This window comes from Nannospalax galili, unplaced genomic scaffold (genome assembly GCF_000622305.1).
Source record: "Nannospalax galili isolate Female #2095 unplaced genomic scaffold, S.galili_v1.0 scaffold918, whole genome shotgun sequence".
In the NCBI taxonomy this organism is placed as follows: Eukaryota; Metazoa; Chordata; class Mammalia; order Rodentia; family Spalacidae; genus Nannospalax; species Nannospalax galili.
The window spans coordinates 4,628,569-4,645,627 of NW_008343216.1; the positions used below are offsets into that span (position 1 = coordinate 4,628,569).

The 17,059-nt window shown below is 37.4% G+C and overlaps 1 long non-coding RNA gene across 3 annotated transcripts in view; it reads left to right on the forward strand.

Annotated features, from left to right (window-relative positions):
• LOC103739123 overlaps nt 1-17,059 on the forward strand; it is a 128,131-nt gene that overhangs the window by 86,043 nt on the left and 25,029 nt on the right. Inside the window, exon 3 of one of the 3 annotated variants that reach the window (XR_607483.2) lies at nt 13,750-13,895. This is a non-coding gene — a long non-coding RNA (uncharacterized LOC103739123). Of the gene's footprint in view, nt 1-13,749; nt 13,896-13,962; nt 15,431-17,059 lie in introns of those variants that run through there. The other 2 variants (XR_003850504.1, XR_003850503.1) reach the window with 2 other exon arrangements.

Genomic DNA, 17,059 nt, shown 5'->3' on the forward strand with positions numbered 1-17,059 from the left:
AAAACCTCATTTAATTTTATGTCTCATAGGGTTTATACTGAGTACAATATTGTATAACTGTAACAATTCAACTGTAAACCTAAAAAATTTACAGCCAATTTTGAAAAAAGATTCATCTTAGCTCAGAAAATTGTTATCATTGAATATGTTAATGCTGTAATGAAATGCTTCTTCTAATCATGTGGTTATTAAATAAATAAATCAATCAAAAATGAAAAATTCTGAATCTTGAAATCAATCTATCCCATATTAAAATTGCATATGAATATATGATTCTAACAATACCAGAAAGAAACCCATGCAGATATCTAGTACACATCTCTCAAAAAGTAGTAGACTTGATTTTGTGTTTTCTTAAAACTCAAAGAAAACTGTTTTATTGTATTCCTATCTTTGGTCATATAACTTTTATTGCTACTGAATCATTGGAGTAAATACTATTCTTTCATTACTCTTTCCTTCTCAAGCACATATACATAAAATAACATGTTACTAATATATGGGGAGATTGATTTTAGTCTTTTTGTGTTTTGGGGAGAAAAATATTTTCCAATCATATGAGTGGTTATTTTATATTTACTTCAAAATGCATAGGACTCAAACCAAAGTAGAGTCAATTCGTGCTGAGAACCATTTCTGTATTTTATTTGAGAGCCCAGTGAGTCCATTTTAGACTCACTTTTATTCTTCTCCATTTCATTAACAATCCTCTCTTCAGCTACTGTGTGGTGAAAATTTGGCAGGTAGTGTCTAGTGCTTCCCCAGGACATGCCTGACTGCTTAGAGGAAATGCACAGGACACAGGGAAGCTCCTTTGTACTCTGGAGCCAGCAGGACAAATCACTGAGATCCGCTTAGATATAAAAAGAGAATATCCTGAGCTATCCTGAAATCTCAGAAGGACTAACAAAGTTCATTCTGTTTGTCATTGAAATTTTGGCAGTGATATAGAACAAAACCTTTCTGCAATGGGGGCTGCCTGCACCGAAATCTTTTTGAAACAAGGAAATTAGGTCAGCAAAAATTTAGGTCAACACCTTACAGAGATGCCCTCATGCCTGACAGAAGCCAGGAGAATGTAAAATGTTACATACAGAAAAGTTATTGTTTTTGTATTTAATTTGAAAAGTGGTACCTTCCAAAGCTTCATGTGATTTAAATTCAGCTATGATTCAGCAAAGAAAATTGCCTCTTGCATCACTAGTACTACTCCTGATAAATCTAAGGGCAATATTGAGGTGCTTCTAACTGAGTCTGACTGACCCAGTTTAATCATGCAACTCAAGAAATATTTATCAAGCTTTCATTATGTGCAATGAACCTATTTAGATAATGGAAATGTTATGAGGATGAATAAGCAGCCACTTCCCACCCCCTCTCTTTTATGACTAAGAAGCTTATAAGCCCAGGAAGAGAAGGCTGGAGGCAAATGAAGGTGCAATACAGCCCAGAAGTCATTGGGTCATTGATCATATATCGAATGAACTCCTACTGTGTACCCCAGGATAAGAGAATTGATTCACAAGAGGTAAATCCAAGTGACTCTGGATAAAGAGGAGAAACAGCAGGACAGTTTGGGGTGAAGAAGGAGCATTTTCTTGAAAAGGGGCAGATTAACTGAATTTAAAATGAATAAAACTTCAACAGATTGTAATCTGTAAGAGGTTCCTGAATGAACGTGGTGCAAAGAAGGACACAGTGAGCACTTCAAGGCAGGAAGCAAGTAGAGGCAGCTCTGCCTGAGAACTTTAGGGGAAGAGACAGTGTGTGTGAACACAAAAAGGAAGAAATATTGTGCAGTATTTGTGGAACAGAACACAATTCATTTTGACAATATTAAGCACAGAAGACAGAAGCCAAAGTATGGATGTTTCTCGGTTTATGATGGGATTATGTCTCAATATATCTCTAGTAAGTTGACAATAAGTTGAAAATGTATTTCCGACATTACCCCACAGTATGTCCAACCTAGCTTGGCAACAGCAGCCTGTAGAGTATAGGCTGTTACACTCATGACCACGTGACTGTGACTACAGCTCTGCTGTTGTTACCCCAACTCTCCAGAGAGCCTCATACTACATAAGGCAAGCCTGGGGAAAGGGTAAAATTTAAAGAATGTTTTCATACTATTGTAAAATTGGAACATTATAAATTGAACCATCAAAAATTGGGAACCATCTGTAGTTAGAAAAGAGAAACTGGAATTTTATTTAGACATACCTTGAATGACAGACAGTGGAGGGCATGATTAAGCCTTGTGGAAAGGACTGGTGATTTGGATAGCTCCAATTAGGACAGATGAATACAGCAATATGAAACCATAAACTGCATCAATTGCCCCAGCATGTAAAGAGACTTGATTGACATCTAAATTTAGAATGTATTTTCTAAAATATATGAGGAATTTTACTAACTGAAGTCTAATTTGGTCTTTGGCCATTGTAGACAAAACATGAATGAGAAATAGAAAAAAATGAGTTTTTAAAAATTTTTTCATTGGTTATGTGACCATCTTCTCACTACACACATCCGTTAGCAAAGGCTTCTTTCAGCAGTGGAAATTTCATTATCACATCTAATTCTGGTTTGGTAGCACATTAAACTTTCAAGCAGTTAATGACTCTGGTTTTCTTTCTGCTCAGCTTTACCTTTCATAAAAGCACAAGAGGAAAGAAATGACAGTGAGACTGAATTATGAACTTTCAAAAGTGGAGAACAAGTAACTACTTGTACTGTGAAAGCTGCTCTCTCTACTCTTGATTAACTGTCTGCAATAGGTCAGTAGTGAGCACTGTGTACTATGGTGATGATTGTTGTAACAGACAGGCAAAGTAAATCACCGGGGTGGGTGGGGGGCCCAAAGGGAGGAATTTCTGTTGGGTTTCTATTAAATACATAGATTACTTAAACTGCTTTCATAAAATGGATCATTTCTTAGACATATTTCCAATATTCTGGATATCATAATTTTAACAAAAAGTAAAATAGCATTTACTGTGAAGGACAGATTAGTTTCCTAAAGACTCACATTGAAGCTTTTCAGAAATTTTAATAAGTAGAAACTTTCTGAATATGGTTTTGATACCAAAATAAAAGTGTGTGTGTGTGTGTGTTTGGGGGTGTTGTTATAAGCATATGTATATATTGTAACTATATATGCACATATTTATATTGTAGATGAAAATGAGCCTCAGAGAAACCAAGTAATTCATAGGATAGACATGTTCAAAGTGATTTTTAAAAAGCTAGGAAACAATAAAGTTAGGTCTTATTGTGCCCCATTCTAGCTTTCTTTTTGAGGCCATGATAAACACCAGGGCCAAAAGCAGCTTGGAGAGAAGAAAGTTAATTTCATCTTACAACTCAGTGGTCATAGTCCATTGCTGAGCAAAGTCAAGGAAGGAACACAAGGCAGTAGCTCAAAGCAGAAACCATGGAGGAACACTCCTTGCTCACTCTGGCTCCAGCTCAGCTAGCTTTCTTACACAATCTAGGACCACCTGCCCAGGGGTGACACCTCCCATGGTGGGATCAGCCCTCCCACTTCAATCAACAATCAAGACAATTCCCCACAGACATCTGATCTGGACAGTTCCTCAACTGAAACTCCTTCCCAGGTGACTCTTGCATGTATTAAGTTGACGATAAAAACAAACAGTAAGTGCCCTAAGTCCAGAACCCAGGCTCACCCGCTCCCTTCTCTCCTCACCCCACCTTCTCTTCCTTCTACGTGTTCATCATTATCAAAATGGTTCACAAAGAAATACAACAAAATGAGCAATAGTGATTTCAGCATATTAAAGAAAGATACCACACAGCCCAAATCAAGGTAAGAGGAGATACGAGGCTAGCTATGAATTTAAGCACTAAGATGACTAAATTTTTTAATATCCATGCTAAAGAAAGATGAAATCATTCAATATAAAAGCCAATGATCCAAAAATTACCTTCATACAATACTGTAGTTTTATGTGTTTCAAATTACAGACTTTGGTTAGTAGTATGGTAGAGATTTCTAGTGATCTGGTTTAATTTCTTGCATGGTTTTATAATCATACATACAGTTTTTTGGGAGGGGGATGCACATACATAGACACAGTACAAACACAGCATTGAGGATCAGAATGAATGCTCACTCTTTCTGGAGAGATGGTCTGCCAGCTCTAGGATATGACTGTTTTGTGAGGGGCCTGATCTAAACAACTATGCTGAGAATTCTTATGTTGTAGTCATGCCATGGGCATGCATGTGTGTGCCAGTGTGCTTCTGCATGTGAGTGTCATATGGAACTCTATTGTAACTGTCTCTTACTTTGACTGTTACTGTTTGTTATTTATTCTCACTGTTGTTCATGAAAAGAGTCTTTCCATGTTCCTCTAAATGACAATTATTCTTCAATGTCATAGTGTTTTCATTTAGTCCTTTATATACTCTAGGAATGGACTCTATGCTAATGGAACACTTGTAATCACAAAGGAGTGCCATGCCATCTTAGTTAGCCGAGAAGAATCACAGTACTCAATCTTTAAGGAAGACTTTGCAGACAAAAAAACTTGCTATAGACCTAGAAAACTAGGGTTCAAGTGCTCATTCTGGTTCTCAAAGTTCTCAGGCTTGCTTTTAGTTTATAAGAAGTAAACTTTCTGTTTGTTTTGTTCAATTGAGTACAATAGTTCTCCAGTAGGACTTAAGATTGCTTTCCTCTCCTTTCTGTCTTTATATATGCACTCTATAGGGAATCATAATTATGGAAAAACTGTTTTTCTTCTTTATTAAATATAATTTAACATAAGCTTGCTGTTTTGAAAGCCACACCAAAAATGAGTTTGGATAGCTTGAATTGATTTTAAAGAAACACTGTCAGTTTAACAAAAGAGAAAGCATATCAACATATTCTTATATTCATTCCAAATCTAACATTCTCCTGTAAATCAAAGAATAAGGATCCATAAAAACTACTGAGCAAACTAGGTCAGAGATAACAAGGTAGCAATTAAAATGACTATATCAATTATTTGCTAAAGTTATTTCCTAATATTTCACACTGTAGGATCTTTTATATAGGACCCCCCATTTTATACTACATTATACAAAGAAAACTAGTTTTTAACATTAAAAAACTAGACTCATTTAAAAGATGATGAATAGGAAAAAAGTCATTAAAAAAGGGAAATAACAGTGCTAATTTAGAAATATCTCCAACTAAAATTACTAAACTTTAGTTCATGTGGTAATGAACTTTTAAGATGTTAGAGTATCCTTGGGATACTTTAGTTTCCCTTATCTCTAACCTAGGTAATGTGCTTCCTCAAATGGTTGATTTCCTGATATACTTTATATTACTGTTTTTCCAGTTGTTATATCTTCCTTTCTTAAGCTTAGATTGACCTATTAATTTCAAAGTCTGTATCTCCCACAATGTGCTAGGAAACCAGGCCCGAGCAACCAGAGAAGTACACACATTGGATCCACTGTGCTCTCTTTACTTAACTGCCCTTATTTGCTCCTTAGACTTGAACCTGTATGCCCTTCTAAAAGACAAAACCATATACTTTGAATTGTACTACTGCACCTTCCAGTGGATTGTTTTCTGCTTTCTAGTATTCAAAATCTCTTCATGGCTTTTTGGAACCACTTTCCCCAAGATTATGGAAATCTGTTTGGCAGTATAGAACAATAGGAGAAGGTTTACAGATAACCTCGGAAAGCGGACTATTATGATGCCGCTGATTCAGCATCTGTCCCTACTGCACTAGGGTTCACTGGTGTATATTTTCTAAAAAATTTCAAGGAAAGCATATTTGATCAGATCCTTTGTGGCACCGTAGAAGATGCTTTGCTCTTGCACAGCTCAAAAAAGAAGCCATATTAAGATCACCAGGATTGGAATTAACTGTGGGGTTCTGGTTCTTACAAAGTGAAGCCAATGAAGGGGAACAGATCCTCACTGTACCTTAGACGTGCTTGCTGAGGGAAAGGCAAAGCCAGGTGTAGGTTTCCAGATAGGATTACAGCTGAGTCCTGTGTCATAAAAACTGGGTTGTTTAGGTTAAAGAAGGGGAGGAGATCAAGGGGGGAGAAGAAAGGTATCCTAGTCAAAGAGGTTTGGGCTTGAAATAAATGCCCAGAAGGAGAACTCAAGTCCTAGAAGTCCATTCTTCTTCTACTACTTAAGGAAGTTGTTTGGTTTAGGAAGGAATCCAGGATGCAATTTGGAAGCATCACTTAGACTTCTCTTGCCTTTCTCTGTCTTTTCCATTGTAATAGGAGATTGTGGGCTACAGTATCATCAAGGTTTGTTCAGTGCTCTGATATTATGTGATTTATATATTTAATTAACCTGAAAGAACAGAACTTTATAGTGTTTGCTATTAAAAATAGATGTTATCTTTAGAAAAACAATAAAAATGTTTCTTTTTAGACATAATTTATAAAAAGAATCTTGGATAACTATACATCTTTCCTTTCATGTAAACTAATGGAAATTGCTTTTATAAGAATTTATTTTTGCTGGACTATTCCAGAAAAGAAAGCACATTTACATATACACTAAGCGGTAGTTTTCCTGTCACACTTAGAATTTGGAATTCTTTTGAAATTGGGAAAAGATTCAATTATGTTACAACTAGTGAATCATAAATTTCCTGTTCAGAGGTTTCCATATTTTCACGATTGCTACTATGCTCCTTTTGAACTGTGGGGAAAATTATGAACTTTTAGCTGTATGTTTCTGTACCAAAGTATTACCAGGTTGGACTGCAAGTAATAGCCACCAGCCAAGGAAAGCCTGCTAGGCTGCTGTATTATTTATGAAATGTCGCCGTGCCTCAGGATCCCTATAGATGTCTGCTGCACACTGATAATAAAATTCGAGGCAAATAGTGTCCATTTTAAGCAGAAAGAATAAAAAGGAGGAAAGTGGCAATGTATTTGCTAGTGCTGTTATGGAGTTCCTTCCACCACCGGGAAGGACCACTCTGACTCAAAAAGGTCCGAATCAGCCGAATCTATTTACCAGGGATACCACTCTCTGAGCCAACTTAGAGAATGCTGCCCTAACTGGGAGGAGACAGGAGCTTTTAAGGGTAAAGTCCAAAAGATAAAGTCCTTGGTACAAGATCTAAGCTTTCACAATTTTATTAGAATTTTAAAGAAAATCCTCAGGGGGGCAGGCAAGCTGGTAATCTTGGCAGCTGCCTTGAGGAGGAGAATGGCGGGGAGAAAGAAAGAAAGTTATAAAGCCATGCAGGTTTACAGCCTGCATGGAGGTCAGACACATGACTGACTGGCAGCCACATGGCTGGGAGAAGGAAGCTTTAGAGAAAGTAAAGAAATCCAAGATGTTAGGAGCACCCCAAAGCCTTAAAGAAAACATGGTTAGAAAAGGGATATAGAGAAGAAAAGGAAAGATTTACTTTTAGAAAAGTGGGAAGACTTACAGACTATATGACTGTGATTGGTCCAGAAATTCTGTGCTAAGAAGCGGGATTCCAGGTAGGAAAACTTTGCTGTCTCATTAACACACTAGGTATTCTCTCCATCTACTTAGCACAACTTAAGGTGAACCTGCCTTCCAAGGGGTGGTCCTATGACCAGATGATTGATACAGTGAAACTTACACAAGCAGATACAACACAGCTTCTGCTCACATTTCTTGGTAGACACAGTCACGGGACTATCTACCTGCATGGAGGCTGAGAAACACAGTTCTTGGCTGACCTAATTGCAACTCTCAACTGAACTAGATTCTGCTGGCAAGGCAGAATGAGTAAATGAACACCATGGAGGTGTCTAATCATCTTTCCTACAAGTCAGCATTGCAAACAGAAATCCAGCTCAGAGCTTCAGATAAAACAGCCAAAAGCCATGTCAACAACGAAGACAATGCCTAAGAGGAAAGTCAGCTTTGTTGTCTAACTCCACTATATGATGACAGTCTCTTACCTACTTGTTGGCTGAATTCATTCACACTACTGTGAGGTAGCTCAATAAAACCCAGACCAGCAGTTAGGAGAAAGGTTCTGCTCTCAAGCCTACTATTTATAACATGTAGTAAGTGTATCTGAGCCTCGTACTAGATTGGTAGGCTTTACATTTTACCCCTAAAGCATGAAGCATTGTTTTCAAACAGATGTATCTGTAAGATACTTAGCACTACTGAACTGAAACTGGTGGCACAGGAATATGGCAGTGTTGACTCTGAAATCTTATTCTGCTCAACGAGAGTTTCGGAGCTTCTTCTGACTTGAACATTTCATGTGTCATCGTTATGACAGAGAGCAAACCCGAGTTGTCCTAAGAAGCCAGATGGTATCACTTAGAATATTTCTAGTTGTTGCTGTTGCTATACATGAAGCATACTTTCCAAAACATTATCCTTTTTGTGTTTCATCAAATGAATTACTGTCTCTTTTTCTATTAGTTATTTGCATGAGTCTTTGTTCTGTTTCTCACTACATTCTTTTCAAAATATGGAAATGGTGTGAGGCTCTTGGGAAATTCTCAGAAGTTTATAATTTCAGTTTTTATATTTTCCCTTAAATTTATTCATCTCCAATGTGGATGCTTAGCTTTTTAAAAACATGCCTATTAGTTTGATGTCATTTACAACACTATACATAGACCATAGGGGTAGCATTGATGTTTTTGCTTCAAAGGTCATCATATCATGAGGTCAGTGAATAATCAAACATGACTTGAAAAACACAAGAAAAGAGAGACACCCACAAAACTAGGCATGTGAATTGAGCACTAGATGGGTGGTCAACCCCATCCAGACACTTCAGCAACAATCAAACCACATGATAGACTGGGAAATCCAAAGCAAACTAAGAAGCCAGTTTTGCTTTATTTAATTTTTTAAGTTATTCTGCTTCTAGTCACTACTATCAGGATTCTTATGTTATTCCATTTTGGCCTTTTTTTTTTTTTTTTTTTTTGGTCTTTTTGAAACAAGGTCTCCCTGTAGCCCCAGCTGTCCTGGAACTCACTATGTAGATCAGGCTGGCCTTGAACTCACAGACATCCTCCTGCCTCTGCCTCCCGAGTGCTGGGATTAAAGGCGTGTGCCACCACGCCCGGCCATTTTGGCCTTTTATGGAAGGTGATTTTATGAAGATATGAAATGCATTTGCATTTTGGAGTTTCATGGACCTTAAACAGTATACCAATTAAATTCCATCAAAATAATATTTAGTCTTAGCATAATTCATTTGTAAAAATATAAGCAAATATTTCAATGAGAAATAGCATGGTTTCCTTAGCTAATTGTAATATTCTGAATTTAGGCTTACATTTTTCTCACTTCAAATTTACTTGTTAAATCAAGACTCAGTGAATGAAATATTTTTCCCTTTTATGAGATAAAGTTTTGGAATTAATCATACTTTTACACATTTCAAAGTTTTCAAAATTGATTTGGAAATTGAAATTACTGTAATTTTTATAACCAATTATATAAGGAAGTATTGCATAGTGACAGTTTGGCTTTTCTTCATTAAACAAAAGTCCCGGCATGCTTGCTTGGTTACTATATCCCATTATATGGAGTGCTTGGCATGCATACCATTTTATATATTTTGGTCATTCATTTTAAAAATAGAGGTAGAGGGTCTGGCGAGATGGCTCAGTTGGTAAAGTGCTTGCGGGGACCTCTGTTAGATACCATGAACATGCCTGTAATTCCAGTGCTGGGGATACAGAGACAGAAGATCCCTGGGGTTTGTTGAACAGGTAGCCTAACTGCACAGGTTAGCTCCAGGTTCAGTACAGACCATCTCAAAACAAAACAAAACTAGAGAGCAATTGAGGAAGATGCTTGATATCAACCTCCGGCTTCCCACATGCATGCACACACATGTGCACATGTGCTTAGCTACATGTGTACACAGACAGACAAAAAGACTTAGAGTTAGAAACAGTATTTCTTAAACATGCACAAAGAGTTTAGAATTTTTAAAATATCCTTAGTTTGTTGTTTGAATTTTAGTGAAACATTTCTATTAATAGCTTGAATCTTCTTCGCTGTTTCCAGAAACATGTAGTATAATACCTTGACATACTACTATAGGATAAGCAAAATTATCTAAAAATGTACTTATCAAAAATAGCTTTCCTGTAGGAAAGCATTGCAAAGGACTTTATAACATAATTGCCAAAACTGTACAGCTACTTGTGAGTTTTCTAAAGATAAGCTGACTAAATTAAAACATCAAGGACCATAATGCTCCTCCTGTCCCTTCCTTCTTGTGGTGCTTTGTGGAGTGCTGGCCAATAAGCATAGCCCTGGCCAATGAGCACAGCCCTGGCCAATGAGCACAGCCCTGGCCAACAGCATAGCCCTGGCCAATAAGCATAGTCCTGGCTAATGAGCATAGCCCTGGTCAATAGCATGTACCTGGCCAATGAGCATGGCCCTGGGGAAAGATGCACATGGCTTTCTATTGTCTCTCTCCCACCAGATTTTCCAATAAGCTGAAAATTAGGATACATTAGGACAACATTTTCTTTTCTCCTTTTCCTTTCATTCATTACTTTTTTCTTTCTATGACTCAAGGCTAGAGCAAAAGTGATTGAAATCCCAATAGCAAATTTTATAATGTGGATAATTCAAACATAAACAAGCTCTAACTGCTAGGTTGGTAATTAAAAACTAAACAAAATTTGGAGTCAGCAGTACTTTAGGGTATTGTTAGTTATTTGTTATTTCTGTCAACCAGGCAGGGAGAATACCCAATTGAAAGTGAGAATCCATATGATCTCCCAAGGGCAAGTGGGGGAAAGCTTTATAACCATTTCAGGGAGAAGACTGCTGAGGTCAACTTTTTACAAACTGACCTCAACATTTTCTCTTCCAAACAGATTCATGTCCAGGATTCCCCATCTATTCTTAACTACAGCCCAGTAGCTGATTCTCCCAACTCCTTTACACTTTGACCCAAACGATTTTTTTTTAAACCAATCCGGCCAAGAATCTTGCTGCCTAAAATTTCAGAAGCATTCCCTCATCACATTCAAGGTGAAAATGTAAATACAGAACGGGAAGCTATGGACCATCAGGGCCTTGCACACCTTGGCTCCATCCAGCCTTCGCAAGCCTGGTGATTCCTGCTGGGTGTTGAGGAAAAATTCACTTAAATATTTCCTATCCTTTTTAATTCAGGGGAAATAAAAATTCTGAGAAAATATTTATGTCTTTATTATTTAAAAAAATGAGTGAATGAGACAGAAAGAAGCCAAATAATCTTTTGGGGGATTTGCTGATAATTCTAACTAAACATTCACAACATGTATTGTGAATCTCCAATAACTGAAAAGCAGCCATTGGTCGAATCCATGTAATATTTTTATTATAGTTCTCTAAACTGGAGTGTGCCTTTAGGAAAGATTCTGAGTGAGGAAGCCATGTGAAAAAAAAACAAATGGAATTTAAGTATGACAAAAGTTCAAATGGATACTTTGCCAAGCCACAGGGGCTTCTTGCTTGATATCTCAGTGGTTTCAACCAATTCTTTTTCAGTCTCCAATTCCTGATGGGACTACAACACTCTGAACCTCAGGACTCCTCAGTTTCTATCATATGGATATTGAACCTAATTCCTAGGAACTTCCCTTCAAATTGTCTCATCTGTTATCACCAGTAAATTCCAAGAGCCTTTTAAAAAGTAACATTCACAGTCCTGAAAACAATCCAGATTCATTAAACCTTCTAAATCACTGTGTGGAACCCTAATCATGGTCAGTAAATATCAGCAAATAACACAAACAATATTGTCTTGGTTCAATTATTTAATTTATTCACAGCCTAAAATGTTTCACTCACAATGCCAGGTACCTAATCACTTAGTTGTAGAGATAAACATTCAAAGGGATAATTTTAGAACAATGTTGTAAGTGCCAGTGTAGAAGTCTGGCTCAAATAAAATTTACATGAATGGGGATATGAAAAGGGAGTGTGCAAGGAAGATCTTACCAAACACATAGTACTGTACCAATGTTTCAGAGGGAAAAAAAACCTAGAATTTTGTAAGTATATGAGATAGAGAATGGATTCCAGGAGAAAGGAAAGTATGGGTTATGGCTTAGAGGTAGGAAATACTGTGTTACAGTTGAAGTCCAGGAAAGTGAGGTTAAACAAAAGGAGGGATAAGGGAAGAAGCAGAGGGCAGAACAGAAAGGTGAGCACATATGAAATTATGTAATTTAATATTGGTTTACTAGAATCCAGTAGAGCATTCAGTATTGTAGCTGTTGTGGCCACATTTAGTTAGAGCATGGAAGATGGACACAAGGTGTTATGAGTCTAGAGGCAGGAAGTGCAGTTGGATGGTCTTATGCTAGTCCCTGTGTGATCTGACAAGGATCTTTACTGGCCAAGTGACCAGCATTATTTGGTCGCCAAGTCAATACCTTCTTAGTAACAAAAGTGTAATCTTTTTATATTTGATTCCTTAGTGCTTACAATCCCATCCCACATGTAGTAATCAGTACCACAAACTTTTTTCTTAAAATGCTTTTTCAATTCTTCTGCTAGACTATGATGAGATGAGAGTATCTTATTTTATAGCTGTTTAAAATTCTTTATGAAGGGGCTGCAGAGGTGGTTCAGTTATTAGGTACTTGCCAAACAAGCTTAAGGACCTGACTTTAATCCCCCAAACCCAAATAAAGAAGCCAGGTGTAGTGATGTATGTTTGTAATTCTAGAGCTTGAGGAGGCTGAGACAGGCAGGTCCTTCAGCTTGGTTGTCAGCCAACCTAACCTACTTAGTGAGCTCTAGACCAATAAGAGACTCTGTCACAAAATACGCTGTGGATGGCTCCTGGTGAATGACATGTGAGGTTGACATCTAGCTTCCACATGCATACCTACATATAGGCATGTGCTCCCACATACATTCGTGCACCCATACAAACATGTACCACACGCACACACACACATGCACACACCCATGTATATGTGCACACATATATACAGGAAACTAAATTCTTTGTGAAGATATCTTTTGTCTCTGTGTTAGAATTGCTGAAATGATCTATTTGTGAGTCTTGATAAGAGATTTCGAGAGTATTTTGTCTGTAAAAACATTTGTTATTCAAGTTTCTTTATGTGATTTGATATGTATATGTATATAATATGTATACAGATTATGAAACAAATTATTTTAGTGTCGACTTTCAGTATAAAAATGATCCCATATTTCTCTCTCAGTCAAGTGTGCACTAGTTTTTTTTTCTTGAAACTAGCAAGAACTGTATAGGAATTAATATACATTCTCACTGCATTCTTGTTGTATAAAAAACATGTGCAACCAATTTGTATGAACAACTAGAACAGAACTCAGTCCTTGCTTATGGATTAGCTCTTTCCCTGTTTCCAGTGGAAATCTTAAATGAGTTCTACAGCACTTTCATTCATTTTGATATAATAAAAGAAGTACTCTGTCCATTTAAGTAATAATCCTTTTTCAACTTGACTAGTTCCTATGCAATATTTTGTAGTTTCAATTTGTCATTAAGTATGCAATTCTCATTTTGGTTATGTTGCATATGAGTAAAATGTCCTGGCATCTCCCTAGTTACCAGTATGTGTAGTGTGTGTGTGTGTGTGTGTGTGTGTGTGTGTGTGTGTGTGTGTGTGGTGTATGTACATGTTAGTGTGGGTGTGTGTACATGTGTACATGCTGGTGTGGAGGTCGGGAGTTGACATTAGATGCCTTTCTCTTTGTTCTCCATGTTATTTGTTTTGCAGGGGGAGGCAGGGTTTCTTATTGAACTCAGAGCTCACTGATTCAACTGACTGGCTGGAAAATGAGTTCCAGCGTTCTACTCTTAGTGTTGGAACTGCAGATGCATACTGCCACACCCAGGTTTCCCGTGGGTTCTCATGCTTGTGTGGTAAGTACTTTACCAACTGGAATGAGTCATCTCCTCAGATATCCCTTGTTTGTTTGTTTGTTTCCAGCCATCATTAGAAGGAAGAAGAAAGGAGAAGTAATGAGAGGAAGGTGTGCTCATGATCTCTGCTGGTTTGTGTGTATAGAGCAGACAAGTGGAACACTACTGTGAGTGCCACTGAGGTTCTCATCACAGTCAACTCCCTCTCTTCTCCATTGTTGTGAAGCTCTTCAGCTTCTTTATCAAATAGTCCATATCATCTTCGTGTTAAAGTTCCTCATTCTTAAGGCAGACAATCATTTTAAAAGAATCCTGGAGTCAGTGCCTTTGTAATAGGCTCCTATTTGGTCCATGAACACACAAACTTCTGTTGCATTGTCAGTGGAAGGACAGCTGGCTCTATGTACAACTCCAGAGAAGGATCCTTTCGCCTGGATAATTTTAAAGATGGAAATTATCTGTCCTCCCCATCTGTCCTCCATACGCTACAGAGAAATCATCAAGCCTTCTGAGTTATGCTCTTAAAGTCTCTCTCAAAAATGAGGGAGATGAAAATTTGCCACAGCTTCCAACAACTTTCTTCAGCAAAGTTCAATGTTAACTCTTTACGCTGTTGGTCTACATGTGAAGTGCCAAGCTCTCTTGGTCTGTTGCATTTCAAGTCTTGTTTAAAAGTATCAGTGCCTTATTTTGGGAATATGAGATAACTTCCTATCTATTGTTTTGTCCTTGATTGTTAAGGGCCATCTTAAAAATTTTAGAATATCTGGAAAATTGTTTCAATACAAAATCCCCAAGTAAGCTCAAGCAGACAAAATTCCAGCATAGAAGTAGGGAAAATGGATAGGAAACCCCAATCTAAGCTGATAAACTACTGGCAACTGATAGCTGCTGGGAGAGGGAGAATCAGTTTTCTTTAAGGGTGTGACTCTGGATAGGCTAACCAGGTGCCAATGGATAGACTCACATTGAAAGATACCTTGGGACACAAGCTTGACTTGATAGGCCTTAAAACACACACACACACACACACACACACACACACACACACACACATACTGGAGTGCATGAAATTGGCCAGGGGTGGCAAGAGAGTACAGATAGGAGAGGGGATCTAAATATGATCAAAATACATTGTATGAAGTTTGCAAAAAATTCAAATAAAAACCTTAGAAAGTCATTGGGATGAACTGGAAAAAAAATTTAGAATCTCTCCATACCTTGTTTTGAAGAAAAATATGCAATGTATGAAAATCATTACCATACATTTGAATTAAACTAATTGGTTCATGGAGAATTTAAATGCTTTAACTTGGGAATATAGTCAGCATTATATTAGTACACAGTGCTATTGTCCATCATTTTGAAAAATGTGAAAGTGGGCTGAGAGATGACTCAGGAGTTAAGAGCATTGTCTGCTCTTGCAGAGGACCCAGGTTCAATTCCCAGCACCCACATAGCAGATAACAACAGTTCATACCTCCAGTTCCAGGGGATCTGACACACTCTTCTGACCTCTGTGGGCATTGCACAACACGGATGTACTTGCATACTTGCAGGAAATACATTCGTGCATATAAAATTTTAAAAATTATATAAAAAAGAAAAATGTGAAAGGAAACAGAAACAAATTAGTTCAACAGTTGCTCACCATCTCATGCCAGCCTAGGTGCTTGATGCACAAAGATATGAAGCCATATTGACCCGTGTGTTCACAACCTCCAAGAATGAGCTGTCTAGTGCGAGAATCAAATGCCAACATATATCCAAAAGTGATCACAATGTATTTAGCATTCCAATAGAAAGATCTATTGACTGACAGGCACAAGGAAGTCCTCTGAGTATCTGAATTTAATCAAAAAAGGCTTTGCAAAAGACATTTGAACTGGGTCTTGAATCAAGGCAGGACTTTCCTAGGAGAAGAGAAGAAAGGACATTCCATACTCAAGGGCTGCACAAGAGAGAGAAAATGATGGCTTAGATGGTGTGGTGTCATAAAGACACTGACTGGCATAGCAGGCACACCATCCAGGTACAATTATAAGATACTTTAGGGGTTGTAAAGAATCATACTTCTTCCTGTAAGAAATGGGAAAGTCATAACTATTTATTGATTCATGACTTGCTTTTCAAGTGTTTAAAATACTATACATATAAGGCATTATGCATAAAGGTGAATATACACAACTTTCTTTCTTTCTTTCCTTCCTTCTTTATTTTCTTTCTTTCCTTTTTTTTTTTTTTGAGACAGGGTCTCCCTGTAGCCCCACTTGGCCTGGAACTCACTATGCACACCAGGCTTGCCTACAGAGATCCACCTGCTTCTGCCTCCGGAGTGTTAGTATTAAAGGCTTGTGCCAAATGTTTCACTCTTTTTTTTTAACATTAAAAAGCTCCTCCCTTTGGCTATACTCTCTCAGTCTATCTTCTTATTTTCTCTATATTTTTTCCTCTTCAATTCACATTAATACTTTTTAAAATTCTTTCTTTGTTTTATCCTTGATTCTATAATCACATTCAAGCATGCAGTATATGTAAATATTCAATATTTCTAGATACAGTTTTATTGGCTATTTTATTGTAAGCTTGTAGATTGGTTGATTGATTACTTGATTGATTTGGTTCTTGGGTTGAGCCCAGGAACCCACACATGCTAAAGTTGTTCTCTGTCACTGAACTAAATTCTTAGCCCAGCAGCTTCTAAATAGAGAATTAAAATGTTCTAGAACTTTGTAAACAAATGTTGAATCATACAGTATTAGAGTGGATGTTGAACTTAAGAGGTAATAAAAAACTAGAGGAGGAGAATAAGTTGAGGGGTTAGCCTCAGTCAGGGACAGCTTTGGTAAGGCTATCTCCCAGTACCTAAAAGCCACACATGAATAATCATAATTTACCATGTTTTAATAAAATTTCAATATCCACCAATGTTTAAATATTTGACATTAGAGAACTTAAAGTGAAGACCTTATTGCTGAAGACAGGACATATTTCAGACAAAGGACTTGGAGCAATGGAGCTGGAACTGACCTGGGATTCACCTCCCAGAAGGCTAGCTTTCATAGTTTTGGAGGACACCATGCAAGCTACTAAGGGAGAACAATTGATTGTTTAACCCAGTTTAAAGGCTTAATAGTCACAATGACTGGCAGAGCAAACTGTAT